Below are 27,562 nucleotides of genomic sequence, written 5' to 3'. Positions count from 1 at the left end.
ATCTTTATTAGATAGGCTGAGGAGGAGGAAGGGAGGAAGCGAATCAGAGACAGAGCTTCAGAGGGCATTCAGCTCTTATGTGTGAGTGAGTTGTTTCCTGGAAATGCTTTCTGTCCTCTGTGGGCCAAAGAGGTTGTGTCCAAATTAGCTGGAATGGTTATATCTCCTACTTTATGTGCTTCATGTAATGAAGTGGGGTAAAGGTTGTTTCTGAGCCTCTGAACCAAAAGGCTTGGGACACAGGTGTTGTGACAGCTTGTCTGCACTGTGTCATCCCAAGTGACACCTGCATGGGCCAAGGCAGCTCTGAGCACAGGTTATGACAACTTGCTTTCCAGCTGGGCTGCTGGTTCAACCACAACCTTGCACTGCTCTGCTTTTCCATCTTTACAGTTCTCTGAGAGCTTTCCTAGGAGCCTGGCACTCCTGTTGGTACATAGTCCAGCTGTCATATAGACTATATAGAGGATTTCTCTCTCACCACTAGAAAGTCAACTATGAAAGGAAGCTCCTTTTTCTTCTTGACTAAATCCATCTATATTCAAATATTTTATGGCAGTGCTTCAGTGGCAGCTTGACCTCCCCAAGACAACATCCATTTGGCTAAATGCTCTCTTGTGATACTTAGCTTTCATAAAAAACTTCAAATTCTCATTGTGTGCTTAGTCAAAACTCACCCACAAGATTTCTTTCACTGTTTTTGGTTGGTTGCTTTTTTATTCTTCAAATCTTTATGTAGTGGTCAAAAGCAGAGAACAGAATGGTTGGTAAAATTTCAAAAATCTACAGAAATTCTGGGGAACTGGTTTGCACAAATCCTTGTTTTATGCTTGTAAATGCTCAAATGCAGTTATAAGCCCTTGGAGATAAGGCTGTAACTGATGCAGTGCAAATGATACTTTCGAGGCTTAGGAAGGGAATAGCCCTAGGATGCTTCCATTAGTATCACTCTGAAGGGCCATTTTATACCAGAGATTGGTTTTTGGTCCAACTTTATACAAGTTAGATGAAATACTATATATACAAGCCTCCATGGCAGATCTGGACTCTCTTTTGGTAGCCCAAAAGACCTGTTTAGATGAGGCTTTCTCTCCCAATTTAAAAGACACATTTTTTTTAAAATGGACTCACTTCAGTGAATCGATTTACTCCTGATGCTTCATTTTTTAAATGGGGACTTCTTTTTTTCAGAAGGCATATTTGTGCCCTCAAAGAGTAGTATTTCAATGTTTACACTTATCTGTTGTGTATTTAATTGCTCCTGTTGGTCAAGAGGAATGATAAACTGTGCATCTCTCATAATATGTATTGATCTTTCAGGAGATGATTTAAACACCTATCAATACTCTTCTGGACTCCATATAAGATAAAAGGCTGTATCTTCTCTCCATTTGCAATTCTTATTGTGGCATGAAATCCTATCACAATTATTTTTATTCTATTTAGCAACAATTCAAAAATATCTATTTATTTTAACAGTTAATCAATTAATAGAAAATTACTGCACTGAATTTCTGTTGTTTTTGTGGCATTAACTTCATTGTTAATGTCCAAGGTGTTGTGGGTTTTTTTTGGTTTGTTTTTTTTTTTTTTTTTTTTTTTTTTTTTTTTTTTTTTTTGTGTAGCTTCCCTACATCTTATGGGCTTTCCAACAGTAGAACTCTGTCTGTCTCTCTGGTACTGTTAGTCCAATGTAAAGACCGCTATAAATTGTTGTTAAAATTTACTTTTCTGTGACTGGAGTATCAATTGTGATGGATTGACTATGATCCAGGTTCATCTTCCATCATGTCCCCCAGTGACTCCTGTGGATATCAGATCTCTTTTACTGTTTTAAACACCTAACCTTTAATTAGCCCCCAGTTTTCTTTGCTATTTATTTGAAAATTGTGTCTGGATCACTGCATTCATAACTGCATTATGTAAATAATGTAAACAGCCATGACAGCAAAGGAGTCCTGACCTTCAGCTCTGCCCCAGCAGCTCCACGGATACTTAGTTTCCTTCATTGTTCTCTTCAGGATATTGTTCACTTGGATAGGTTTTCACTGTTTTGGAATCTTTTTTAACATAATTGATTAAAGCGCCTCTATAAATTGAATTTCCCATGTGGACTTTTTAAAGCCTCTGGAACTTGATAAGCTTTTGTAACAAAAGAAGAAATGTTTCATGTGGCTTGAAATCCTCCTTGCATAAAGGAGCATTTCATCAGCCACAGTCTGCTCTGCTAAGTTCTGCTGGCACAGTGACACCTGAATCCCATAGCCTAACTAGCTTTTTTTGTCCTTGCCTCAGGGTAAGAGATTCAAGAAACTTGTTTTGTTGTTCAGCAAGGAAGATACTGCTGAGCCAATGAATTAAACTAACATAAAAGTCCCTCTCGGAGAGAACTTTGCATAAACACTAAAGGGTTTGCCACTCTCTGTTTGTGGGGCTCTATGGAAATAGTTGTTAAGGAAAACTTAGAATAACTAGGAAACCTTCAATAACCTATATTGATATAAAAAAGTGGGGGGAGACAAAGGAGTAGTAAACACATCTCAAGTTTAATTGAAAGTAAAACTCAGAAAGAAAAATAAGCTTAAGCTTCAATCTTCAGGGCAAAAAAAGCTGCAGTCTGCTGGGGTTTAGTGTTTCCAGCAGCAGTGGCAAGCAACAGTTAAGGATGAAAGCAAAAGTGTATGAAAAGAGACCATTTTCCACTACTCTCACTTTGAAATGTGCCCATTTCTGTGTCTGATCTGCAGCCATGGAGTGGAAGGTGTGCATATTTTAAAGGCAGCAGGAAGGAATTGTAATTATGTCCTTGCAAGGTCTGTGAACATTATGTTTTTATCTCCCCAGGAGTTAGATTTTCTTAAACACTCTCAACTGCTGTAGCAAAACTCAATCAAAGAAAAGTCTCCTCTCTCCTTTCTTTAAGACCTGAGACAACAGAAGAAGAGAAATTGGAAAGTCATAGGTGCGAGTTTATCTCATGTTTCTTTTATTTCAGGAATGTAAGACACTCTTGATGATTCTCTAAAACCAGCCTTTCAAAGACTGAGAAGCAATGACAGAGCTGTGATGTACAAGTGTCACTGATGGATTAAGGGATCCAAACATATTTTGACCAGTATCAGAGGAGAAACCATAGCTTAGTACAGAATGATAACAGTTTGAGACTTTTGAAAATTTTTTAATGTTCTTCTGTATCTTATGAACTAAATAGACTTAAATCAGTTCAATACACGATGAACAGTCACATGGCTACATGTAGGTTATCACTCCTTGCCAAGAAACAGCTCTGTCAGAGTGACAGCTGGCTTAGGGCTCATTTCAGTGCTTGGAGTGTCATGAATAGAGCCAGCCATCCATGGAGGGCCTGGGGGTGCTGGTTGACAGCTGGGTAAACGTGAGCCAGCATGTGCTCAGGTGGCCAAGAAGGTCAATGGCATCCTGGCTTGTGTCAGCAATAGTGTGGCCAGCAGAAGCAGAGCAGTGATATTCTCATGCCTCCGTCCTGTGAAACATTCTCCTGCCCCATGCGGCACTGGTGAGCCTGCAGCTCAAGTCCTCCATTCAGTTTTTGGCCTCTCACTACCAGAAATGCACTGGGGTGCTGGAGTGTGTTCAGAGAAGGACAACAAAGCTGGTGAAGGCTCTGCAGCACAAATCCCATGAGGAGCTGCTAAGGGAGCTGGGGTTGTTTAGCCCAGAGGAAAGGAGTCTCAGGCGAGATCATGTCACTCTATACAAGAAGTAGGTTTCTTTTTCCAACAAGTGACATGATGATTCTTCACTGTGAGGATTGTGAGACACTGAAACAGATTGTCTGGGAAGTTGTGGATCCCTAGAAGTGTCTGAGGCCAGACTGGATGGGGATCTGAACAAGGGGAAGATGTCCCTGCCCATGGCATTGGGGTTAGAACTAGATGATCTTTAATGTGCTTTAAGTTATTCTATGTGTCTGTGATCATATAACAGGAGGAAATGTCCTCAGGTTGTGCCAGAGGAGGTTTAGATTAGATATTAGAAAAAATTTCTTCACCAAAAGTGTTATCAAACATATGAACAGGCTGCCCAGTGAAGTGGTTGAGTCACCATTTCTGGCGGTATTAAAAAGTTGCATAGACACAGCACTCAGGGACATTGTTTAGTGATGAACTTGGAGGTGGTAGGTTTACATTTGAACTCAATGATTTTAAGAGTCTTTTCTATATAAATTATTCTGTGGTTCTTTATGTATGATCATGGATTTATTCAGATTTATTGCCTACCTGAAATACCAGGAAAAATTGGAGTGAGTTTTTATTGCTGACATTTTTCCACCTGCAATCATGAATAGAACTTGGGTTTATTGTCAAGAAGAAAAGAAGCAATATTCCAGTGGTGCACTGTGGAAAAGGACAACAAAGCATGTGCAGGTGGTCCTCTGTTCAATTCATTGAAAGATTGCCAGAGGCTTGGGAAAAGCACTTATTTAAGCTGTCAGCAGAGACTTTTAAAAGGTTTTCCTGCTTTAGAAGATTGCCTGCATCCCCACAGACAAGTGAGAGGGAAAGAGCCAGGCCGAATATTCAGCCAAGTATTTGTCTTATCCATTTTGAGATAGAGTTCTTCAAGGTGGTAGCAAGTTATTTCAAATGCTTCATCATGTCAGCTTAAGTCTTCATCCAGCTGCATAGTCTTTGCTGTAAGGATTTCTTGTAGTGCTGAGAGGTAGCCAAGCATGTTTCCTTTGAGCAACTGGCCTCAAATTATTGTTTCTTAAGCATTGAAATCCATTTGTATATTTTACAAAAAAAACCCCAAACAAACAAACAAACAAACAAAAAACCCCAAACCAAACCAAAACAAAAACAAATCAATAAAACCCAACAACAACAAAAAGAAAAAAACTTCAGGGCATAAGTTCAACTTGAAGGCAACCTGTCCTTCCCTGACCCTGAAAAGCTGCACAAAGCACAACCCAAAACAAAAACAAGTAGGGTAAATGTTGAAGGCAGGGAGTGCCTTTTTCAGGATAGATGGTGTTCTGGGGCATTGTCTGTGTTAAAAAGTGGGAGTTCAGGATTCAGAAGATGATTTCCCACCATGCAACAGGCACCCTCAAAGCACAGCAGCACTATTCTTTGCCTGTTTTACCACAAAGGACAGAAGCGATTCTTCAGTTTATGGGTCTCACCCTATTGTTAATAATTTTAACTGAAACAGACAAAAAGGTCTATTCTGAGAATCAGAGTGAATGCTTCAGGATATTCTTTAGTTTGTGTTGCTATGATTTAAATACAGCACATCATGAGACCATTTTTTTTTCCTTGCTATTGCTTTTACCGACTCAGTAAAAATTCTTGTGCAGAAAGAGTAGTCAATGATATCCTTGGTCATGAAACTTCAAAAAGTAAAATCTATGTTTCTAGAGCTGTTCGTATAGGGAGACAAGAAAAAATTTAAAAAAACAAAAACATGCACAATATTTTTGTACAGATAATGAATATAAACTAAGAGAAAAATGCACACAAGCCAAAAGAAAAACATCAACTATGTTCACGGAGTGTCTAAATACAGTGCAGGATGAGAAGAATATTTTCTGCCTGGTCATGCAAGCAGTATGACATTCTATGATGAAGTTCATTCTCCTAGTCTTTCCAGCATTCAGCAGCAGTGTATTGCTTCAGTCAGTGGGTTACTCATCTTGTGAGGCAAGTCGTCTTTCATGCAAGAAATTGATTTCATATTTTGTGCATGCTTTATATATTGCCTTATATAGCCTTCAGTTTGCTTTTGTAAAACTAAATTGTCTCGCCTTTAAATTCATGTGCCTAGTCTATTCTGATAGCAGGGAGTTGCTAATTTACCAGACTTTGTCTCACAGCATGAATTAACTTTTGCCAAAACCATATTTCCATGAACTTTCCCCCAGTGAGAAGCATCCCGAGGAGTGAATCAGAACAGTGCCCACATATCTCCAGCCAATTAATCAACTGAATACCTTCTGATACCTATTAATTTCACTCCATAGAAAGTACCACTTTTGAAACTATTATCTGGTTGGTTTTTTTTTGTTTGTTTGTTTGTTTGTTTGGTTTTTTTTTTTTTTTTTTTTTTTTTTTTTTTTTTTTTTTCCCCAGAGAGTGAAAGACTAATCCTGTGTAAGCCTGGCAGCTTGAACCCAGAGGGGAATAGCTGATTTTTTCCTGATCTCCAGTGAGTTGGAAGCCTGTAAGGGTTTTCCAGTTCTGCTGGAAGACAGGCCAGAATGATCCTATTGGCACACTGAAAAAGGTTGATTTATGGGTCTTGAAACATCTGGGGGTGTTTCTCTTAAAGCCAATTAGATTAAAAGTTGGAGAAAATGTGAGATTTATAATTATGCAGGAGAAATACAAGCCAGTTACTGCCCATGTATAATGATAGAAAACAGATACATTAACTTGATGGCACAGCTTTGTGGTCCATATGTCAGAAATTTTAGGCAAGCAAAGCTTGGTAATTTTTTTCTGAAAGGAAAGGAAAAATTTTTTGTGGCCTTCCTTTACATGTGTCCTGCTGTTAAGATATAAAATAATATGAAGGTGGGCAACTTGTTTGGTTCATTAGGCATACCCACAGCTGGTGGGAAACTGGTCAAGAGGAGGAGGGACACAGAAAGCAGTTGGTATCAGGGCTGGCAACAAACCTGGACAGGGAGGGGTTTCCCTGCTAATGACACTTACAGGTGATGAACAACACCCTGGCCAGTGGGCAATGACTGCACAACACATGATTGAATTGAGCAGACCTGAGCAGGACCCCTTAACCTGGTAGCATGAGCCCAGAATATATTGTTTTTCATGTCATTAACACAGTATCATTTCAGTACATGAGAGCTGGAGATTCAGCAATGGTTTGTGGTTCATTACTAGGACAGTTAAAGGAGATGGGCTCATTTGGGAGTATTCCCCCTGTATTCTGGAAGGTAATTTGCTTTTTGGATAATATTCATGTTGTCCCAAAGGTAACATCATCATGCTCTCTCTTTACCCTCTCCAAAAAAATCTATTTATTTAAATATTTTGTTTGTTTGTCTGTCTGTTTTAAATTATTTTTTGTGAAGTACAAGATATGCTTTAATGGGTGGTCAGACAATGTAGTTGCTGTCCTTGGCTTCTTGTGCAGGGATTAGGGCACTAGTTCTAGAAAACCTGGAAAACTATTCTGTCTGTAAAAGCCTGGCAGAAAAGTTGTACTTCTAAGATATATTTGTGAAAGAAAAAAAAAAAACCCAAACAAACAAACAAACAAAACCACCACCACCACAACAACAACAAAAAAACTCCAACCAAAAAACAACCCAAAATAAAAGGCAGAGTAATATGGGGTTCATCTAATCTAGTGGGCAGTAATAATTTCTTGAGCGTCTCCTATCTTTTGAAATGAAAATAACTCATAGATTCTATCCAGTGGGTGAAAAATTCAGTTATTGCAGATAAGAAGCTGACAACATGCACATTTCAATTCAATTCAATTCAGTTCAGTTTTAGTATTTTGATGGCCAAGTTGCACTTCATTACGAGAAAGTAAAAAAAAATATGCTGCATTACAAGATTTTTATTCTTGTAAATTTCTTAGAGAAGTGTTCATGTATCCTGAGGAGTTTTCAGCTGATATTTTAAAAACTGCTGATACAAAATATAATCAACATTTCTAGGAAAAGGAAAAAAATGAAATAAAAGTCTTTTTACCTTTCTTTTCATATAGAAAAAAATCTGTCATACATATATTTTCTTTTTGTTTAGCTGATGGTTTTTAAGATCTGTTTTCTACAATTTCATTGGAAGTTCTTGCTTTATTATTAAATAGGAATGATTTTTCAATATTATTATCTTCAAAGAATAATTATGTAGAGCACTTTGCCAAAACTGAGCACATACAATGAAGGTAAGTGCAAACATGTTGAGATAAATAAGCGTGCATTGTCTGTGCTAAGTAACTTAATAGTTCTCTAGTCATCCCTGATTTAGAAATGTGTGTTTTTTCCCCCCTATCCCCAGTGAGTCTTCACATATCCTTTAAATTGTAAGTCACCATCAAAATAAATTCATGTTTCTCTAACATTCTCCCCTCTGTATTGTGTACTATCAATCTAACAACCAACAATGTGTTGCATGAAGAACTTACAATATTTTTACTGGAAGGTGCTATTTTGAGTTTCCATTTTTATTAAACTTTCTAAGAAATAACATTCACTCTTGGGGTAGGCATGCATGCTACTTGTGTAAATCTGCTGGCTGATTCCTTGGTATGTCTTAAAAAATATATATATTTTGATTTCAATTCTGAAATATTTGATGCTATCAATATCTTCTACAGTTGTGGTGGTGCTTAAATTCAATTCCAATTGGGTTTTCACTGCTCCAGTTTGGTTTTATAATTTGTGTTTTATAATTTTGTAATTATTACTATTGTTTAAGATGGCCTCTCCTTCCCTCTCCTTCTCTCCTTCCCTCTCCTTCTCCCCTTCTCCCCTTCCCCCAGACTTTCCCGCCAAAACCTTGGTTGTCCTGGTTACCCTATCCCATAATAGTTGTTTACCACTTTTCTGTTAAGTGTCAATCTTTAAGTTATATAACTTCCACACCCCCTCATCATGTATTCCTCCTCCCCAAGTTACTTATTATTGGTTCAAAAGTTGTGCATTCCCTCATTATACATTGGCAAAAGGTTGTGATTGGTCCCACGCAATCCCACCCCTGTAACCCACTCAATAAAGAGCCGTGCCATCTCGAGGCCAGCGTCTCTCTCCGGAGCGCTGCCTTGGGACCACGCACCCCTTGGTTGCACACCCTGAGAGTCCCGCCTTTCTATTCTGCGCACTATCCGCACCGTGGTCGGGTTTGCCCACGCCTCTGGCAAAGTGGCCCCCTGGATGTAGTGGCGGCAGGGCTGGCCGGAGCTGCACCCATTGGAGAAGCCGAACCACTGCATACAGTCATAAGTAGTAGCCAGAGTTCATTATTTTAGTTCTCACAGAATTACTTGTTTTAAAGCTATTCTGAATTGAACTTTATTACCAAGGTTAGTCCTCCAGAAACTATGTTAGCAGCTTTCAACTAGCTAAACTTTTGAACTATTCTTTAAGACTGTCCCACTTTTAAAAAGTTGTCACTGAGTACTTGAGTGCCACATAGCATGACATAGCATTTCAGGGCAATGAGCAAATTTTTCTCTTCTGTTCCACTTTGTTGTATTTCTGTGGAAACACATTGCACATTTGAGGTGCAACTGCCTGGCATCAGGGGGACTCTAAGTTAAGCAGAGTGCTGGCTTTAGGATTTAGATAATTTGATGATGTGATAGTGAGAATAGTCACCAATATTTCTCCAGCACTTGGGCTGAACACTGGTGTACTTTCATAAGGTTGTTAAGTATTTTCTTTAAAATCCCATGGAAGATACTGCAGCAGGCAAAGTTGGCAAGAACTGAACTATAGATAGTAACCTTTGTGGAAGAAATAGTTCCGTTATCTTAAATAATAGAGTTCAGAGGAAGAAAGATAAAGGGATTTCCCCTTGTTATTTAAAATCCTCTAAGCATCAGGATCAAAAATGAGAGATATATGTCTCTGTGGTATGAATGCAAAAAGAAAAAAATAAAAATTAGAAAGCACAACAACTATGAGATTTTTTTTAATGCACACAAGGTTTTTACATTAATCTGTCATTTCACAACTTTTTCAGCTTCAGTACTTGTCTTCTGTAACTGGAAAGCTTGACTGACTTGTTCATGAATGTGATGGGTTTGGGAAAAAGTCCTAAGTGGAAACAAAGGTGAAGCTTTTGTTTTTAAGTCAAAAAGGATGTGACAGAAAAAGGTAGAAAGTGATTTATAGCAGCTGACATGGGGCTGTTAGTCTTGCTTTCATTCTATATGTCTTTTTGCCTCTGGTGTTATGTCTATCAATAGTTTTAATCTGTTGTCCCAACATAAAAGCAAGAATCTAAAGTAGCTTCATCTTGCTAAAAATTGATGTGATTTATCATAGCATAGAGATCTCTAGAGGTATGACTGGTGAAAGGCTGTCATTCTGTGACACTGTCAGAAAGATTCTTTTAAAAGTCAGAGGAATTGCAAGGGTCAGTTTTGCAAAATCAGTGTTACTCACTGAAAGTTGTAGAAGCTTCACTTGCTTGCTGGACCCTGTCACTGGTGTGGTGACAAAATTCCGGGTGGAAACTGGCACTGTCAGATGTAAGCTACTAAGATGCACTGAAGTGCATGTTTGTATAAAGATCCAGACAGATATGTTTGCAAATTTGGCCTTATAGAGGTAACACTGAAAAAGGTAACGCTGAAATCATTATTTAAAGGCAAATTTTTGAAAAACATTTAAAAATGAGTCCTAACCAGGTCTGTCTTCTTTATAAGTGAGACTTTGTTGTAGGGAGATATACTTGTGCCTATGATTCTTATTCGACTATATTCAATGAAAAAAAATTGCTTAGTTCTCTCTCCCACAAAAAATCTAAAGTAGTTCCTTTTAAAATCAGGCAGCAACCATCAGCAAAATTTGGTGTGAGTGGCTCATTTTTCAAATCTGTTTAATTTTAAATGAATTTGATTATATGAAATGTTTAAGAAGATTATCAGCAAGAAAATATTTTCTTTACAGAAATGGAATATTGGGGTTTTGGAGGGCTAGTTATTTGTTTGTTTTTTGCCCTCAAAAATGGCTCTTTTGAAGGAATGTAAAACAAATGTATTTGATGAGTATCTATGCTTTGTAGACATAGGTGACAATGGTACAGCCATGATAGGCTGTACCATAAACTGAGGTTTAAACTTGTTTTTAAATAATTAATGAGGTTTTTCTCTAGCACATGGGCAGAGGTTATGTCTGTTCTCCTTATCTGTAGGAGCATTTGTGGACAGCAGGGAGAAGGAATTCTGCAGACCTGAGATAGTCTAGAAACACGTGGTTTTATTGTAAGGGTTGTGGGTAAAAAGGGCTTTGCCTTCAGCCACCAGCCTCAGCTGAAGGGAAACCCGAAAGAGAGAGGCAGAGAGAGGGTATGAAGTAAAGGAAGTAAAAGAGCTAAGAGGGATAAGAGGGGTAAGAGAGGTAAGAAGAGTGCAGGGGTCAGAAAGCGAGGACCTTATTACAATAAGGTGATTATATCTCCTTTTGTGTTGAATATTCTAATTCACAGTGACCAACCCGTGCGAAATGCAAAACTTACAAACTTTGCATGCAGCCTCTGAGACCTACTGTATTACCATATCGTCTTATATTCTAAACTCTAAAGACTACTTTTCTTACTTACTTTTTCTCTGATGCCTTGGCAGGGTGGAGAGGGGCTACATTCTTGGGTCCTTTTGTTTTCTGTCCTTCAACCCATCTCCAGCTAATCACCATCTTCCTGCCTGCCATGATCCCATCTCAAAGCTGGCCTTAATTTCTATTTCACTCACAGGTTTTACATCTCCATTGTTTCTTACCAGGCAATCATATCTGCAAGCCTTTCCTGTCCCATCTTTCCCAACACTTATCTTTGAGATGAATCATAGTATGAATATACCTGTCTCTTCCCTATTGCTTAAATGATCTCTTATAACAGATTATACTATTTAGACAGAAAAGATTAGATGAGATAAATCTTTCTGTAAATGGTTGAAGAGAATATTCAGCAGATAATGAATTCTTCTGTAGCACAGCATTTTTAAAATTAAAGAAGTAAAGTCTATGGTTTTTAAGGAAAAGTGAAAAAATATGATAAAAAGCAATGACTCTGGTTTTGATTTTTTTTTTTTTTTTTTTTTTTTTTTTTTGGCAACCTAGAGAAATTCTACTAAAGCTGTACTCATACCAAGGGAAATTAGTGAGTGAAATTAATGATGTTCCCATGTTGCTTAAGGCCAGCTTTTGTTGCCATAATGTGCTGTCCTTGGAAATACATGGATAAAAGGATTTTTTTTTAATGTAGCTTCCCTTTTATTGGGATATTTTCTCAGTGTCTAGGCAGTCCATGCACTGTTGTCCATTTTACACTCTGTCTCAAATAACTTGAACATCACTGAGATAGAGAAGCCTTCTTTAAGTGGCTACCAGGTGACCACAAGACTGTGCTGATTTTCATAGAGAAGCTCTGTGGGTGAGGTAAGTTGCAGGTGCATGCTATGAGTTAAGAGTAAGTTGTATTGGTCTCGATAGGAAAGGAAGTGGGTGACAGTATGGCATGTGTCTTTGCCTCATGAGTTCTTCAACTGAAGAAAGGCCTTAGATTCTATGTTTTTCTCACCAATATTTCAAAATGACCTTGCTGTCTCTCAGAGCTGGGGATTCTCTGTCCATGGGAGGTGGCAGAATGGGTATTCAAGATCATCTCCAAAGCTTCTACCCAAGCATACAGGTCCTGATTCAGCTGCAGTAATAGAGCAGTAATAGACTGCAAATTACATCCTAAATCATATTGTCAAAGAAACATTTAGGTTGGAAAGGAACTTTAAAATCATCATGTACAACTGTTAATCTTAGTCTTCCACTAAACTGTATCCCTAAGTGCCACATGCACACATCTTTTCAATGTCTCCACAGTTGGTGACTACCCTGGTCAGTCTGTTACAATGCTTAACGACCCTTTTAGTGGAGAAATTTTATATACATATATATAGATATGTAGATATATATCTACATATCTATATAGATATTTATTTAGTGGAGAAAAAAAAAATATATATATATATATATCTCCCAATATCCAATCTAAACCCCCCTTGATGCAACTGGAGGCCATTTCTTTACATCTTATTGCTTGTTTCTTGGGAGAAGACGCTGACCCTCACTTTACTACACCCTCCTTTCAGGTAACTGTAGAGAATAATAATGTCACCCCCAAACCTCCTTTTTTCTAGGGTAAACAATCCCAGCTCCCTCAGCCGTTCCTCACAGGATTCTCTAGATCCTTCAAAGCTTTTGGAGCAAGCCTTTTTTGGACTTCCTCCAGAACCTCAATGGTTGTGGAGTGAGGGCCAAGAACTGGACACAGGACTCAAAGTGTGACTTCACCAGTGCCCAGCACAGAGGGAAATCACTGTCTTTGTCCTCTGGCCATGCTGTTACTGGTACAGGTTAGGTTGTCTGCTCCTTCTTACAGAGGTGATACACTTCATTTTTTTCTCTGAGTCCCATCCAAAGATTTCTGTTCAGCCAGGTTAGTCTGCCCCTCCATCTCATCCTTCAGCACAGGAGGACAGCCTGCTCCCATGTCTTTAAGATTTCCCTCTTGAAAAACATCCAGCTTTCCTGAGCCCCTTTGCTATTCAGGACTGCCTCCCAAGGGACTCTCAATCAGGCTCCTAAACAGACCAAAGTCTGCTCTGCAAGTTCAAGGTGATAGTTTTGATAAGCTCCCTCCTTACTTCTCTAAGAACTGAAAACTCTGTCTATTTCATGATCATTTTCTCCAAGATGGCCTCCAATGCAACCATCACCCACCTGCCCTTCTCTGTTCATAAAGAACATGAACCAGGTCTCAAATCCTCTGAATGCTCATCAAGTAGTCTTCTCACTGAGGCCACAAAAATCCTCTGACTATGACTTAAACAAAACCTTGTATTTTAACTGTTTTAACTGTGATTTGAAGAGTTTTAAACATGGATAATTAGGTGTTTTTGTAACAGGGTTTTTTTTTTTTTTTTTTTTTTTTTTTTTTTTTTACCATAGTATTGAAATTTCCTAGCCAACTCACTTGGCTGCATTTTGAAAAAAACTTCTGTCTTTGATAGAATTAGGAAGATAAACTAGAAAGCCCTTATTAGTGGGCATACAAGTTAAAAGAATTGTCCAAGCCAGTGTAGCAAAGAATCAAACCTCTGAGATAAATGGTGGCTAAGAAGCAAATGAAGCCAGGCACAGTTTTATATAAGCATTTGAACTTCAAATGCTCTGCTCTATGGTGGTTTTTTATGTTTTTTTTTTTTTTTTTTTTTTTTTTTTTTTTTTTTTTTTTTTTTTTTGATTGCTTTTTTCTTTTTGTCTCTTTAAAAAGTTTAAAAAATAATAGTTTTTCAGGGCAATTGGATTACCAACCTGTAATGATTTTGTTTTCAAAGCATTAAGGCCAAGCTATTTGCATTCATCTATGATGAAGGGGAAATAGGATTTGTCAACAAGTCATAAAAACAACAGTAAATTAGTCTGTCATCACATAATACAAAAAGTTAAGTCCTACAGTAACAACTAATGCTGAGATAATACAGAGAAAACAATGCATGAGAACTAAATTCTCTGGAATACTAACAATAAAGATTTTAATATTAGGATGAAAGTAAGCCATTAAAAGACAAAGAAAAGAGAATTTTGAATGTAGTAAGTGACATGATGTCAAAAGAATGATCTGTAAAAAGAAACTGAATAAAAGAGCCAAGATGTTTACTAAGTATCAACAAAAATCTGATAGACAGAAAAAATGCAATTTGAGAAGGCAACTATGATTAAATTAAAGTAAACAAGCTGGAACAAGGAGGAAAGATCTTTCTATAAATTGCTTTACTTTGGGAATATGTCCTGATCAAATGAGATGGTTACATAAGACTGTCAAAAGGCACCATTAAACCTATTACCCACAGACTGCTCAGCTAACATATAATCAAAGTGTGTTAAAGTATTCTTTTTGATAACACTGGCATTAAAAGATATCATCAGACTCAACTATTACTGTCTTTAATAGAACCACAAGTAATATGAGGTGAAATGTGCTCAGTAAGATCAACATGTTGCTCATCATGGCTGAGGTTTGTTCTGTCATACTGCTTTTAAACAGACTGCTTATTTCATTTAATAGTTATAAAAAAATACTATCTAATGAGAATGTTCTGATTTATCCTTCAAGTAGTTGGTAGAAAAGATGGCATTAAGTCAGTCTTTCATCTCACAGTTCTATTTTCATCTTTTTTTGCTAACATTTCAGTGAACAAACTAATAAAAAATCCAAATTCAAATGCAGCTCAAATCCATCATAACATGCCTTAGCAAGCTGTCATTTACTTCCACTAAGCATATAAAACACTACATCAAATTAGTCTGTGCTTACAATCTCTAGAAGAAAATGAAAGTTAAAAAAAAACCTCATTGCAAGGTTTCATCCTTCTTTTGAGTCAATTGTGTGAAATGAATCCATAGCAATTAGCAATGAAGCATTAAAGAATTGCAAGAATTTCACCCAAATTACCTTTGCAAATAGATTCAAAGCTGAAGATCTTGAAACTGAAACACATCAGTCTTTTGGGTGAAATGGTGCAAATAATGTGTTAATGGGAGGTCTTGGGGAATAAATGATTGTCAAGAACAATGGTTGATGAGTAATTGATTTTCAGTTTCGTAATAGAATTAGTCTGATTGGAAGCAAACAAAAATTCTTCTTTTTTTAACTAAAATGAAAAGGTTAACAGATTTTAAGTAGAATAATTTTTTAAAATATATTATTATATTTGGGATGTATTTTAAAACAAGGTAAAATAAATGATTTTGTCTACTTTAATTAGCTCATTAGCAAACTACAGGTTCATTTTCTATATTGGTTATGATTTCCTTTGACATAATGGGAACCCAAGTTCCCAGCTTATATGTTGATATATGTGTTTAGACACATATATCAGGATACAGGTGAACTGTATCCTGTCTTTCCATCATACACAGTAAAGCCTATTAGGATGAACTGCATCCCTTTCCTACTTATGGGTGGAATGAATTGTTCTGTGGAGATTTCTTCATTTACTTCTACGGCAAGGTGTTAAGTGAGCTCTCTTAAAAAGTGACTCTCAGACTAAAAATTCCCCTGTCAGGATGGTATCAGCTCCTGGCTACATGTAATTACCACTGACACAATTTCATGTTATACATGGGAGAAAGTGAACACAATCCCTTGCAGAATATTCCAAAAAGCAAGCAATGAAGAATTTATCTGAACAAGGGGCCCAGACATCAAGAGGCAAGGAAAGATTTTGAACTTTGATCTTTCCTATACTGGATGAATACTTTTTTGGGGGGGGTAACTGTGTAAAAAAACTGGGATCATCATACAAGTATCTTTTACTATATAAATTGTGGAAAAAAAAGAACTGTTGACATTTTTCAGTGAAGCCAACTTCCCTTACCCAAAATTTTTATATTATCAAGCAGGATGTTTTTGATCAAAGCAAATTTAATGATTAAAAAAATTATATTTGTCAAAAATATTGCACTAAATGAGAATAGACTCCCTATCAGCTCATTTCTCCTTCATGTGATCAAAATTTTGCTGAAGGTAACCTGCCACTCAAATCTTCTGTATTTTATTAATTTTGAAAAGGATTCCACTATGTATCAGCAAAATATTTATTGAATTCAGGTCACCAAAAAGCATTACCATTAATTTTAGCATTATTTTTATTAATTTGATCCTACTGCACATGAACAGCTTGATGAGAACTGATATTAAATTATATCTGCTTGAAAAGTTGTGAAAATTCACGAAAATTTGCATAGGCAGAAAATAATTAGCAAAGCTGGTGCTAAGCTAAACCTCTTACTTTGAATAAGTTCTCAGAAACCAATTTTTGCCTCATACTGATGACAATTTGCAAGCAGTCACCCCTTTTATTACACTCAGTTGCTTGCTCAAAGAAAAAGGCTCTGCTATGAATTGCTAACATCACTTCCCACAGTAGCTGTGGTCTCCTTGGGGTTCTTTTGGCCAAGTACCAAACTACCTCTGATTGTGACATTTTGTTTGATAACATCATAAAGTGGTGAGGCTATGGAATGTATACATAGCAGTATGCACTAATAAAGTGTTTATGCTTTAATGTCTCCCAGATGCTTGCCTATAGCTTTTTCCAGAAGTAAAGAGAACGTGTTGGCTGGATGTGATCTTGTGTTTATGTTGTCTGCTGGGTCTATGTGATAAGTCACATTCTTTCCTCCTTTCCTTTTGTAGAATCAGTAAAGCAAGTGCTGCCTTAAAGGTCTGTTCCTCTACGTGTAACAAATGCCAGGTCCATTAAATAGCTTGGATCAAATGGTAATAAAACTGGAGGAGAGAAGAACCTCATTGAGGGAAAAGCAGTCAATAATTTCTGTGTGACATGAAATTACAAAATTCTATGAGACTCATAATGTGTAACTCCAGGGAGTTTTGGGGTTATTGGAATGAACAGAAGAGTTCCCAAATTTAGGAGAACATTCAAGACACAATGTATATTCTGCCATTCAGTAAGAAAGGGCATGATTCTTAGGATTCTTTATTACTTATCTTTTGACACTGTTATTTATGGTAGTTGAGGCAGGTGCAAATGGCAGGTGTTGTGACTACGTTTGTACTTACAGTTTGGACAGCTGTAAATCACCAGCAGAATCAGTGAGTAGTGCTGGGTAGTAGAAAAATGAAACCCTGGCTTTTTACCCAGGTAGGAGTATCTGTTCAGATAAAGCTGAAAAAAAAATCAATCAAAATATTCTTACAAGTCAGAAAAATGGAAATATAATGTTAGAAGTTTTTCATTGTTTATTCTGTGTGCAGGTTTTTGCTGGGTAGAGTTAAGTGCCTTCAGAGTAGCTGGTATGGAGTTATGTTATGTATTTGTGACCAAAACCGTGTTAATTTCACAGCGATGTTTTAGTTACTGCTGAGTGACCTCAAAGCCTTTTCCCTTTCTTACCCCCTCCCCCTCAGCAGTGAGGAGGCTGGGTGTGCACAAAAAGCTGGGAGAGGACACAGCCAGGACAGATGACCCCAAGAGACCAAAGAGAAACTCCAGACCATATGGTATCATGTTCAGCATGTAGAGCTGGGGGTAGAAGAAGGAAGGGGGAGACATTTGGAGTGATGGCATTTGTCTTCCCAAATCACTGTTACACATGATGGAGCCCTGCTTTCCTGGGGGTGGCTGAACACCTGTCTGCCCATGGAAAGTGGTGAATGAATCCCTTCTTTTGCTTGTGCAAAAAGCAAAAGCTTTGCTTTACATATTGAACTGCCTTTAACTTAACCTGTGAGTTTTCTCACTTTTGCTTTTCCCATTTTCTCTCTCATTTTGATGCATGAGGAGTAGGTGAACAGTTGTGTGGTGCTTAGTTGCCAGTTGGAGTTAAACCAAAACACTTTGTCATGAGATACCAGGTAATATTTTTGAAAATGTTTAAATGCTTTTCAAGTACTCTTTCAATTGCAATACAGACATTTAGGCCCAGACCATTTACGCTTGTCAAAGCACTTCACAGTGAATGCAATTTATTCTGTGTCTGTTATAGCAGCATCTGCCAGTACAGTGATCATCATCAAGGATGTGATCTTTGGTTGACAGCAGAAACTTCCATTATACAAACAGTTGTACTGTCAAAACTGAACTTTTGCTGAATTAGCTAATTTTATTTGAAAGGACTGGAAGAGAAAATGTTAGTGTAGGCACTGACTTGTCAGGATGGCACCAAATACCTTCAGGTCTGAATTGTTCCTAGTCCAAAAATAGTTTTAAATATGTGCATCCTGTTTTACAAAAGTGCAGAACTGCAAAGGCTCACTGTGCAAGATCCAGGACAGGGTTTTGGGTCTTCAAGTTTACCTGTGGAATGCCTATGTGTTATGGACATGGTCCTTCAGTGTCCCACATCCCATATTAATATGCTTCCTTGTGCACACTCTCTGAGGCACTTTGGAAAAAAATCCACACAGTCAGCATCTTGAACAAATTGTAGCTTAAAGTCAGCTTTCTAATGGGAAAGCTTTCCCGAGAGAGCCACTGAACACCAAGTACAGGGACAATCCCCAAATGCCACCTGCTGCATATCCCAGTAACAATGCAAGAACATAACTTTGTCTACTGAAGAGCCACAGGCAAATGAGGACGATGCAAAGCTCATAATCTTTATTTAAAACTCCACCTTTTTGGAGTGGCAGAAACAGTAGCATTCTGATTCACTAATAAACATATATAATGATAACAAATATCGAGAGAACAAGAGATTCAGTTGTCTGCAGTACCTGAGGGGATCAAATCAGTTGTTTCTACCTGTCATGTGGGAGGCTATAGATACTTTTCACCTGTTGCACTGTCGCTGTACAAAAGATGATGACACTATGTTGAAGAACATAGCAACAATCTGCTGGTCAGGATTGGCAGCTACAGGGGAGAGAGAAACGTCATGAGCTATATTTTCATTGCCTCAGATTAAGACTTTTCAAGAAGATATGCTGTAGTCATATGCAAACTTTTTTTTCAGTTCTGGAAAGAACCAGATGAAATATAATCATAATTCATATGCAGACAGTCAGTTTAAATGACCTAACAGGTCCCTTTTGGCTTTTATTTCTGTGGTTCTATATGCCAAAGCATTAATATTAACTGGAATTTATCAGGTAGAGTGAATAAGTTTGATAATATTTATTTTTCATTGGCCTAGAGAAGAGTTAGATAGAGGTGAAACATTTAAATAGATGAACAGCTAAAAATAAAGTAAACAATATAATATTTGCATTATTACTGTGTTCTCCTCAAAACATTTGGTGTCAACTTATTTTAAAACATATTTAATGTTTTAGGAAAGCACTGCCTTAACAGTAAAAAAAAGGGGGATATTTTCTGTACTGTAACAATTATGGTTGGCTGAGTTTTTCTAGGATACCATAGAATCATAGAATGGTCTGGGTTAGAAGGGACCTAAAAAGTCATCTAGTTCCAGTCCCCCTGCCATGGTCAAGGTACATCTTCCACTAGTTCAGGTTGCTCAAAGCCCTACCCAACCTGGCCTTGAACACTTACATGGATGTGGCATCCATGACTTCTCTGAGCAACCTGTTCCAGTGCCTCACCACCCTCACAGTAAAAAATTTCCTCCTAATATCTAATCTACACCTACTCCTTTTCAATTCCTCCTTATCTGTCACTATATTCCCTTGTCCAAATTCCCTCTCCAGCTCTCTTGTAAGCCTCTTTTAGGTACTAGAGGTCTTCTGTAACCACTCACCAGAGCCTTCTCTTCTCTGCACTGGCCAACTCAGCTTTCTCAGCCTGTCTTCATAGGAGACCTGCTCCATCCCTCTGATCACCTTGGTGCCTCTCCTCTGGACTCTTTCCAAAAGGTCGATGTCTTTCCTTTTCTGAGAACCCCAGAGCTGAATGCACATTGAAGGTGGGGTCTCCTGAGAGCAGATAATATCTTTATGCCTAATCTGGAGAGGGAAGACAACTGAATCAAGTGATTAATTTTTTGATGTGTATGCTGAGTCTAATAGAAGAGATGTGCTTTATAATGTTTGTTTATGGGATATGGGCAGTCCTTTGCAAGGAACAGGATTGGTAACCACAGTATACTGGTTTAAAAAATAGCATATATGTAGTGTTTTTCATCATTATTACTCAAGACTGTGCTTAAACTAATGACCTCGTGTTCATAAATCAGTACTATTAAGATCTCTAAAATGATCACTGGCAATCCGATGGTTGACTGACTTTATTAAAATCAGTAAGACCTTCTTAGCCTGAGTAGGAATAGAATTTCAGTAGGTGCATATAACACTGTCAAGCTGATTTACTTGTTTTCCTTCAGAGACAGCTCTGCCAATAATCTCCACAAAACATATGTGAATTCAGTCATGGATTACAAGCAGCAAACTGAGCAGTAGAAATCTGAATATAGAGGAAACAGTAGTTTGTTGTGGGGGATTGCATTATACAAAGAGCCTTGATAGAAGCCAGTTCTCAAACTTGTCCTAGTAGCCAGGGTTCAATCTGTGCCATCAGTAACAAGGTCAGTATAGATGGACTTCAGGAAGCTAAAAATTCACTCAAAAGGGAATATATTAACTATATTTAGAGACTGTAGCTGTAATCAGATCTATGGTGAAACTAAGTGTGAGACAAAGCAATCACATCAATTTAATTTATCAAAATAAAAAATGGCCATGAACTTCAAATATTTTAAGGTCGGAAGTCACTGTTTGATGTCCTGGTTAATATAGGTCATACAACTTTCATGAATTAATTAGCATTGACTTCTATGAGACTAAGACCTTTATGTTTTCCCTGTTAGATGTAACTGCTGAAATCACCAGATCAGAAAGAAATTTAAGATATTTTTCAGTTCATTCAGTTCAAACTTTTCAATGCTATTTACAGTCCACTGCATCAATGTCATATGCTTCTATACAGGGAAGTCATGCCCTTTCTCATCTGCGCTCTTGCAAGAGCATAATTCTTATTTGCTCCAGGTATCTATGTAACTATGTGAAAATAAAAATTATAGCAAACTCATATTTCACAGAGAAAGGGAGGGAGACAAAGAAGAATGAGATAGACATGGAATGGCATAAATATGTTTTCTCTCTTCTCTGGATCAGTTTGCAGACTAATGGGATAAGCAGGTGAAAAATAAAACATCCTTATCTTTTTTAAAAGGTCATTGAAATGGACATCTCTGGATTGCTTTTTACAAATTATTCTTTTTTCACATTTTTAAAGGAAGCAGATCTTCAGTATGGAAAAGTGGGAGGAGCCTTTTATCCAAATAATTCAAAAGTGGATACCTTTGTGACAATATATGAATATCGAGATTATGTGGGAGTTCTTCCTATTTATGTTCCATTTGCCTTTGCAGACCTGTAAGTATAGGGAAATCTGTACCTGAACAAGTTGCATTTGCATTTACTACTGCTGGATTTGTATTTATATTTTTTTAATTCTTGCTTTTTTAATTTTTTAAATTTATTTTTAAATTATTTTGTAGATAGATGTAAAATAGATGTAAAGTTTGGACCTATAGCAACTTGTGGCAACTAATTCAATATGTTTAATACATCCTGTATGAAAGCATTCCACTTTTATTTATTTTGAATAATTTTCTTGATCATTCAAATTGATGATCTAGTTTATTTGATTATTTCTTATATTGGAGCTTTTTTTTTTTAATTGGATATGTTTGAGCTAGTGATAATTTTTCTCCACAGCACCATGTATGATGCTGTGAATTTTTGATCTAAACAGGGTTGATAACACAGGGAGGATTTAGCTACTGCTGAGCAGTACTTGCACAGTCAAGGCCTTTTCTGCCTCTTACCCCATCCCAGCAGTGAGGAGGCTGGATGTGCTCAAGAAACTGTGAAGGGACACAGAAAGGACAGCTGCTCCCAAGTGACCAAATGGATATTTCATACATATGGCATCAGTGATAAAACCTTGGGAAAGAGTGAGTTCATGGCTATGGAGTTTGTTTTCTCAAGTAACCATTAAGTGTGCAGAGATTCTGCTCTCCTGAAGATGGCTCAACACCCATATGTAGGTGAATTTCTTATTTTGTGTGTGTAGCTTTGTTTCACTCATTAAACTGTCTTTATCTTGGTCTCTGCTATTTCAGGTTTTGCTGCTCAGATTTTCTCCCTCATCCCACTGGAGGTGGTGGTGACTGAGTGACCTAGTGAGTGTTAGCTGCTGACTGGGGCAACCCGCCACAACTGTCTGACAAAATTTTCCACTTTCTTCATGAATCTTCTAGAATTACTATATTCCTTCTGAGATGGGAGAGCTAGAACTACATGAGATTGGCAAGATGCAAGGGCATTACAGAATTGAATGGTGAAATTACGTTTTTGTCTGATATGTTATCTCTTCCTTTCCTAATAATTTTTATTATTTTGCTTTCCTGTGTGATAGCTATGGGTAATTTTCTTAGATTATCCATTGTAGTGCAGAGATAGTTTTTTTCCTCAGTGGTAATTAACTAGTTCAGAACTCATCATCCTTCATGCAGTTTAAGATTGATTTTCCCCCATGGGCATAATTTTGCATTTATTAAGACAGAATTTCATCTGCTAATTGCAGAATCCATTTAAACCCCCTGTAAAGAGTCAGTGGGCCAAATAGTACCTACAGGGTACTCTTGAGAGATACTGTTCTATACCAATCAAGGTGATAAACACTACAAAGGAAAAAAGCTCCAGGAATTTGAACTAGATTTTCCAGAAAGCTAAGGCAAGGATCTTTTTGGGCATAATTTTTCTCATGGAAAAAACTTACATGTCACAGTGATTTATATTGAAAAAGATAGTGATCCACTTTATCTTCAAATTATGTGACTATTATCTCAAGTTATTTAAAAAAAGAAGGTTGGTATTAAATCCAATCCTTTTTCTACTTTAATAATCTAAAAATGAGCAGATAGCCCTCCCTCATTAATAAGCAATATTACATTTCTTTCACTTGAGAGGTATGGTCACTTTGAGCTATACTTTTTTGACACTAATACCAGAGTTCAGAGACATAACTAAATACAGATTAGAGTGGAAATATACAAGGGATCATATGACTGAATATTTTGCTCAAGTAAAATAAAAAGGAGATTAATTTCCCTTTGAAAATATTGGGAAATCTCTTATTAATCTAACATATCAAACCTAAGAACTATGCTGCTACTAATAAATGTGACACTTTTGTAAAAAATATTTCAAATTTATATTTAAATATATTTAAAAGTAAGTTGTCTCAACAACTTGTGATTGCTTTGCTGTTCTCACAAAAGCAGTTATCTATTGTTTTTCCAGAAGGGAGCAAATCATAAAGTTGTGATCATCAGGATGACTGGGTCATTCCTGAACAAAAGTCAAGCCTGTAGCATGGTAAATATAATGGTATTTACTGAGGATATTGCATATTTGTAAGACAATGGTCTAGGAATCTTTCAGATCTAATTTTCTGCTTTAGTTCAAAAGCAAAAGGTTAAAGCAAGTGCATTGGAAGAGGATAAAATATGCATGGAGTAAGGTTTTAGGGTAGAATATCAGGAGGAGTTTTTTTTTTTTTTTTCTTTACCAAATGTTATATTTTTTTACTAATTTATGCCCATTGACACCATTTCAAGTCCCAGAAGTGCTGCTGTTTTGTTAAACAACAAGCAACTCAACAGCTGAAGGGGAGGCATAAGAATTGGGTTGAAGAACAACACTTATTTACAGATCTCCACATTCTCTTCCCAAATATATATCCCAAGCCCAATTTTTTTTCCTGCCTCTCATAATGCATTAAGTGTTTAAAAACATTACATTGAACAGGCTTACCCGGTAACAAGGATCAAAGACATAAAAGACAGAGACATCAAAGACATAAACGTGACAAAATACAATGTGGTCACATGTGTAGTGGGAATGCACTTGCTCCACTTTTTAAGTAAAAAAGCATTAAATGTGTATTTGGTGCCATGACTGTCCACCATGCATGATGAATTATGGCGGCTTTTCTGTCATGCTTCCTCCGTTTTTGCTCCCTACCAAAACCCTGTCTGCAACCCAGACACTGTTGGATAAGCCTGAAGTACTCAGCATAAGGTGCACATCAAAGATGGAAAAAAGTAGCAGGCGTGCTGTATAGGCTGGGCAACTCTCAGCTGGTGGCAGCCTGTTGGGATAATTTTCATGTTGTTGCCAAAATTGCCTCCAGGCTTTGCTGTGATCCACATTTGGGACTTGGCCCAGGAACAGAGTCAGGATGCTGTGAAGTTTGTCTTTGATGCCCGTTATCGACTGTGCCCACTGCAATGCAGGCACAGCCCAAAGTAGGGTCTGGCAGCTTTTGCACTTCTAGGCAAGTCCCTGATCAGTTTTCCAGATTATATCTTTCTGGCCTCTCCCTGATGGAACTATGCCTGCCTGAGACTTGCCTTTCTCTCTGCACTGTAGCTTTCAAGGAGATCTTTCCCTCTGTGATTTTCTGAAATAAAGCAGCTGTGAGACTTGGAAGCAATGATGTTTTCAGTTGGCACATTTCCCCCCCACCAGGAGTAGCAGTTACATGCGGTTACACGATGCTCAGAGCTGACAACAGACAAGGTGACAGCTCTCACAAAGGACACTTTGGAGAAAGCTTCTGTCAGCCTCCTCAGCAACTCCAAGGTGTTGAGTTGCCTCCCTTAAGATCTGTTGACTGTGATTTTGCTGTGCTCTCTTTCTAGTTTTTTTTCTTATGCGGGGAAGTATTGCTCTCCTAGTTAGATTTATGCTTCAAAACTCAAAAATTAAGGGGTTTGTCTTCAAATTGCTTGGCTACTGAACTAAAGGACTGTGAGTGAGAGCCCTTATCAAGGACAGAAGACATGTCTAACCATATCTTATTCAATATTTCACAGTACTGCTCCGCGTGGTTTATGATTACACACTAGTAGGATCTCACTTTTTCTCCTAAGTTAAATCCTCAGGAAGTTGCAGATTAGCTATGTCCAGCAGTGAACCAGACAATGACGCTACAGTTAGCTCTTTTGTGAGCTGTAAATTGAAGACATACGTTCAATAGGTGACCCTGGTCTCAAGGCTTCATTTTTTCTCAAGGAACAGAGGAAATATTTACAGTGTGTCTGCCATTTGATATTTGTCATTGGCGGGCTATAGGTGGCCAAATTTGAGCTATTTATCCTAAACTCTCTTACAAATAATGTAAAGAAATAATTATTCTCATCCTAAAATATCTCTCTAAAACTGATCAAAGGAATGTTACTATAAAAGTACTAAGAGAGCCTACAGTGAATCTCTCATCTGTTGACATCTAAGTAGCATAAACTTAAAATTGAGGTGAATCCAACTCTGATCTATTGCTTAAATGTCAACTGGATTCCATATGGTAACATTTTTATGCAGGAGAACACCAACAAATTGGAGTTTGGTTCTTGTTAGAAAAAAATTAATGAGAGAAGAAAAAAATTAGGGTTAAGGTCCAGGTTCAGACTCCAGACTATAAGGTCTCTGCAGTGCAGATATCTATATGTGAGCTACATATTATACAGTTAAGTGGGATCTAATTAATACGGGTAGTGCAGCTGAAGCAGCTTTTCATCTGGGCAGATGAACAGGTCTTCTTTAGGCTGAGCTCTGAGAGCTCTCTTTTCGCTGGCCATAATGAAAGCTTGGGCACCATAGAAATAAATAACAGTGATATTTCATCCAGTAATTTAATCTTTGTAGGTGGATGAATGACTGTGCCTTTCACATTTTTACTCACGGTCAGGCTTGGAACTGAGAACATGGGCATGTGCTTTTATCTGTTGTTGGCTTAGTAAATAATGTCTCACTCATGCTGGGCCAAGAGTTGTTATAACCAATTTAGCATTTGGATGCTTGGGAGGTATAAGGACTACACCATACTTTTGCCCTTTTCGTGATATATATCTCACTCTAAGAGCTGTTATACTTTGACAAAGGAATTCATATGCTTTTCTATGACTCTTTGGAATGGTCAGCTATAACACTGTCACAGTTTGGACAAAATTGCTGTATGAGAGTTAAAAATGTTGAATAGTGTAGACATATACTGTAGGGAATTGATGGGCTTAAGGGGAACAACATTAGTTCCCAGCTGGAGACCTTCAAAAGTATTTACAATAAATGCACATCAGTGAGAAAGAAAAAAACTTTTACTTTGAGAACATTTATTGTTATTTCCACTGTACTGTTGGTTCAGGAGTTGCAATAGCTCAATGCTAACTCCCCATGGAAGAACTACATGGCTCATAAGTGTACAACCTTTGTGAATTTATAACTCAGACAAGATCTATTGATCTTTATAGTTTCAGGGCTGGGTGGCCTTAAAATATATAAAAGCTTACAGCCTATGCAGTTCAGAGTGCCTTCTGAAATGAGTATCTGGCTTCTAAAATTTCTAAGCTTGAATTTGTATTTTTTTCACATATTTGCTCACATATAGAACCTAGGACCTGATAGAGACCTGGAAAAGCTTGAGAAATCTTGCACCTGGATCAGTCAAACACTGGAATCAGTACAGGTTGAGGGATGAATGGACTGAGAGAAGCCCTGCTGAGGTCTTGGTGATACTGGTGGATGAAAAACTGGGCATGAGCTGGCAATGTGTTTTTGCAACCCAAAAAGCCAATCAAATCCTGGGCTGCATAAGAAGAAGCATGGCCAGCAGGTCCACGGAGGTGATTCTGGCCCTCTACTGTGCTCTGTTGAGACCCAACTTGGAGTGCTGCATCCAGTTCTGGGGGTCCCCAGCACAGGAAGGACATCAGCCTGTGTGGGAGAGTCCAAAAGAGGGCCACAAGAATGGTCAGAAGGATGGAACACCTCTACTATGAGACCAGGTTAAGACAGCTGGGGTTGTTCAGCCTGGAGAAGAGAAAGCTTTGAGAAGACCTTTTTGTGGCCTTTCAGTACTTGGAGGGTGCTTATGAGAAAGATGGGGACAAGCCTTTTATCAGGGTCTGTAGTAATATGACAAATGGTAATGGTTTTAAATGAAAAGAGAGTAGATTTGGACTAGATATAAGGAATCAATTATTTTAGGGTGAGGGTGGTGAGACACTGCAACAAGTTTCCCAGAGATGTGATAGATGTCCCATCCCTGGAAACATTCAAGGTCAGGTTGGATGGAGCTCTGAGGAACCTGATCTGGTTGACGTTGTCTCTGCTTATTGCAGAGGCGTTAGTTTAGATGATCTTTAAATGTCCTTTCCAAACAAAACTGTTCTATGTTTCTATAGCAGTGCATTGCACCTGAAGAATTTTCCATGTCTCTCTATGCTTCTTAAAATCAAATATCTTCTTACATGAAGTTTGGCTGCTTAACCATT

This window comes from Zosterops lateralis, assembly GCF_965231275.1.
Source record: "Zosterops lateralis genome assembly, chromosome: 2".
Taxonomy (NCBI): domain Eukaryota; kingdom Metazoa; phylum Chordata; class Aves; order Passeriformes; family Zosteropidae; genus Zosterops; species Zosterops lateralis.
Note: the sequence above shows the minus strand (reverse complement) of the source record.